Source organism: Rhinopithecus bieti, unplaced genomic scaffold, assembly GCF_001698545.2.
Source record: "Rhinopithecus bieti isolate Rb0 unplaced genomic scaffold, ASM169854v2 scaffold_23869, whole genome shotgun sequence".
Lineage (NCBI taxonomy): Eukaryota > Metazoa > Chordata > Mammalia > Primates > Cercopithecidae > Rhinopithecus > Rhinopithecus bieti.
The window spans coordinates 21,726-26,227 of record NW_016810959.1 but is presented as its reverse complement, the minus strand read 5'-3'; positions in this window follow the sequence as shown (position 1 = coordinate 26,227).

Below are 4,502 nucleotides of genomic sequence, written 5' to 3'. Positions count from 1 at the left end.
GCCAACTGTCTCAGGAATGTTTTCCATCCCGCCGCTTGCCTCCAGACGCTCCCAGACCAGAGGCTCAGCCCCCATCTCTGTTATTGCCCCTCCCACGCCCGACTCAGGCGCCAGCCCCCGCCCCTTATTCCCTGCCCCAGGATCCCGGCCCTTCCTGGGAGCCGGACTGGACTCGGTCCTCAGATCCTCGGAAGGCTCAGCTCTGGGCGGGGCAAGGAGCCCTGGAAGGGCGCGGGCCTCGGCAACTTCTCTCTGCCAGCTGGGACTAGGGGCTGGGAACAGGGGAGACGACCCAGGGCCACGGCCCCTCGGGACTTAAGGCGGCCGGAGGTCGTGGGGGCGAAGCCGAGTCGGGAGCCGGGCTTCCGGCCCTTGCTACCCCGTCTGGGCCCGCGGGTTGCCCGCGCGCCCGACCCCACCCAGCGGTGAGTCATGGAGCAGGGCCCGCGGGACGCTTTGTTGAGTGGGGCGCTGCCGCCCGGCGAGGTCCCGCCCCGACACTGCTCGGGGAGGGGCTTCGGGGCACGGGGCCGTGCACGTGAGAACGAAGCACCCCGGGGGGGGGGGGGGGCGTGCACGTGTGCTCCTGCGCCCGCGTGCAGGAGACCCCCTCCCTTCCACCCCGCTTCCCTTCGGTACAAACCGGTAACCTCCGGCCCTGGACGGTTTTGTTGGGGGGGTGCCGGATGGACTGGGGTTCCCAACATCCCCCGGCACTTCGTGCGTGCGGCCCCGGTACGGAGTATGCCCTGCCGGTAGGTGACTCATCGTGGCACTGGTTGAGTGCCGGATGAGGCCCGGGCCTGGCGTAGGGCGCAGGCTGCTGCGGCCCCTTCTTCCCAGCGCCCGTTACGCCCTAGCGGTCCCCTAGCGGTTCTTGTCCACCCGCTCCATGTCCTTACCCTGGCACTACCTCCACCCACAATCGCCTCCTCTCCGGACTGCGCGCCCGTGGGCTTTTCGTTTCGGTTCAAAGGTACCGACTAGGCGGTGCTTTCCAGTTCTGGGGAGATTCAGCCAGCGGACTCAAGGCGCGCTCCCTGCCTTCTCTGGTCTCCCAGCAGGGGACGATGTCCCCAACCTGGCTGCCAGCCCAGGTGCTGCAGTGCAGGTCTGCGTAGGAGGTCGTTCCCTTCTTCAGTCTGAGATCTCCGGCGCGGAGCACGGGTCTCTCACCCTCACCCCAGGGCTGCCACAGTTTCACGATCGGTTACTTGTTGCTGACTGTCCCCAAAAGGTTTCTTTGTAAAATGTGGGAAAGTCCTTGAAGAGATACCTGGAGCAGTGTCGGGGTCGCCTCCAGGAGCCCCCGCCTCCAGGAGCAGGTCCCAGGGCCTGGAGAGCGGGCCTCCGGGCCACTCCAGGAGGCTGGTGGGGCTGGACTGGCAGAGCCCGGCATCCTTCTGGTGTGCATCATTACCATGTGACGCAGGAATGAATCCCAAGGGACTTTTCACCTGTTCTCCTTGTGAGTGAGCGCCTTAACCTGACCCAGGTGCGGCCAAGGAGAGAGGTGAGGCCTGAGGCCAGAGGTCTTCTAGAAAAGACTTTCCTTGCCTTGAAGGCGGGGCATGGTGGCTCAGCCTGTAATCCCAGCACTTTGGGAGGCCGAGATGGGAGAATGGATTGAGCCCGGGAGGTCGAGGGCGGCTGCACTCAGTCTGGGCAACAGAATGAGACCCTGTCTCAGGAAAACACTCCCACACACACACACACACACACGCCGCTCTTCGTCTTCCACTGGACATCTTGTGGCAGGAAAAGATCCCTAGAACCAGCTACTTGCAACCGCAGGAGGAACAAGCCTGAGGAAAAGCCCACCTGCTGATTAGGGCAGAAGAGCCTCCCAGACCTCCGGCCTGTTCCCACAACACCCTCTCCCTGTCCACCTCAGCCACCTTGATCTTCCCATCATGCTCCTGCTGCCTCGGTATCTTCACACCTGCTGCGTTTTCTGCCTGGCATACTCTCCATAAATCACCCTTGCCTATTGCTCTTCCAAATGTCAGGTCTCAGCGGCCTTGGGTGTGCGTGCACGCACACACACACACACACATGATGCATCAGGTCCCTGGTGACACATTCTCATACCCCCTGTACCTCCTTTTTACAGTCACAGTGAATTAATCCGTTGCCTTCATGTGTGCTTCTCCATGATGGTGGTTCATGGGGCTGTAACCAGTCCTTTCTCCTTTTTAGTGTATGCCCAGTGCCTTCCACGGTGCTCAGGCAGCACTGGCTAAACGAATGCATGGAGGACCATCCTTTTGTTCTGCTGGATGACAGTGACTTCTCATTTTCAGGTTCACCATGGAGCCATTTCTGCAATGCAGCCCCTTCCACATTGCCCCAGCCCCATGGAGCTGGCACTCCCGTGGCACTGTGCAATTGCCTGTTCCTGTGTGCCTCTGCTCCCCCAACACTAGGAGCCCTGGAGGGCAGGGCCAGGTGGGACTTGCCTTTTGGACCATGTCTGGGACACAGAGGGTACACAGCCAGTGTCTCTGTAATAGGTCCCTTGCCTGATTGCAGGGCAAGTCCATACACGCGAAACACCGGTTTGCAGCAGAAGAAAGAGGTTTAATTGCAGGGCTGCCGGACAAGATGGGAGAAAACCTCAAATCTCTCTCCGAGAAGTTTGGGGCTAGGTTTCATAAGAGTTTTAGAACAGGCCAAAGTGTGGAGATTTTTGATAGGTTCAAGAGTGCAGAGTGAAGTCATGGGGCCCGGGAGATGAAAAAACTGTTCTCATGCTGATTATGTTCTTCTGGGCTGTTCGAACTGGTTGGGGTCACTTGTTTCACTGGAATTTGGAATCTGAAAAATATTTTAGGTTGGGTGCGGTGGCTCACTCCTGTAGTCCCAGTACTCTGAAGGCCAAGGTGGGTGGATCATCTGACGTTAGGAGTTTGAGACCAGCCTGGCCACATAGTGAAACCGTGTCTCTACTAAAAATACAAAAATTAGCTGGGTGGGGTGGTGTGGTGGTGTGCGCCTGTAATCCCAGCTACTCGGGAGGCTGAGGTGGGAGAATCGCTTGAACCTGGGAGGTGGAGGTTGCAGTGAGCCGAGATCGTGCCGCTGCACTCCAGCCTGGGTGACAGAGTGAGACTGTCTCGGAAAAAAAAAAAAAAAAAAAACAAAAAAAAAAACTGAAAAAACAAACAACGTTTTAAGCAATTCCTAAACAAAAGCCTATGATTCTAACATCAGAAAGCCGAACTGTAGGAACAGTGGGGATGCAGATGGTCAGTATCCAGTGCCATGGGAAGTTCCGTAGAAGGAATTTAGTCAAAGCACAGCCTCATTAATGCTTAATTATAGCTGCTAATGCTTAATTATCACTATATATCTGTGTAGAATGCTTGTTAACCCTGTGAGGACAGCTTCACCAGAGGAACCCTTGGGAGCTTATACTGCCCAGGCTTGTCTCCACCAGGTTCATGGAGCAAGTGCAGCCCAGACTGGCTGAGGAGGAAGAACTGTGGCTACACTACACTTATTGGGTGTCAGTCAACTCTCCGGAGATCAGTTCTTCCATTAGCAGTGCCATAAATAATTCCTAATTCTCCAAATTCCAGTTTCCCATCTAGCCCAACACACAGTCACTAATATTACATTGTGGTTCCACTTACAAATAACTGCATTTTCGGGTGGAGGTGTTCCCTTAAACCATTCTCTCTGGATGGTGTTCCTTCTTCCCTCCTCTTCTTCATCCCCATTTTCAGTCTGTAGGATGAACTTCTTTGTATTTAATCTCCCAAGCATCTACCCCTGGAGTTCTCAGCTTTGACCCCCATCAGACTACGCATGAGGCAGGGTGCAGATTCTTCCACTTTCACCTCCTCTCCCCTTCTCTCCCTCCCCCCACCTTTTTAAAAAATGCTATTTGTCCCATTTCTACACTGTGAAAGCATGTAGATTCGCATTACATTCCTCAGCTCCGAACCACACCTTTGTTTTTGTCTTGGATCTGCAATTGAAGATATTAAAAGCTGTTTGCCATTCCTTCAACTGAATATTTTCTGCTGTCTCTTGGTTGGTTAGAATTAGTCCTGCAGAGTCTTCTCTTTTTTTTTTTTTTCTTCTTTGAGACAGAGTATCACTCCTGTTGCCCAGGCTGGAGCCCAATGGTGCCGTCTTGGCTCACTGCAACCTCTGCCTACCAGGTTCCAGTGATTCTCCTGCCTCAGCTTCTGCAATAGCTGGGATTACAGGTGCCTGCCACCACGCCTGGCTAATTTTTGTGTTTTTAGCAGAGACGGGGTTTCACCATGTTGGCCGGGCTGGTCTCCAATGCCTGATCTTAGGTGGTCCATTCACCTTGGCCTCCCAAAGTGCTGGAATTACAGGCGTGAGCCACCATGCCCAGCCCAGAGTCTTCTCAAGAATGAAATAGTTACAGATGATAAATGTTTAGAGAGATAAGACATCTGATACCTGAGTTAATAATTTTTATAGCTGGGTAATGGGTCCATGAGAGTTCATTTTATATATATATA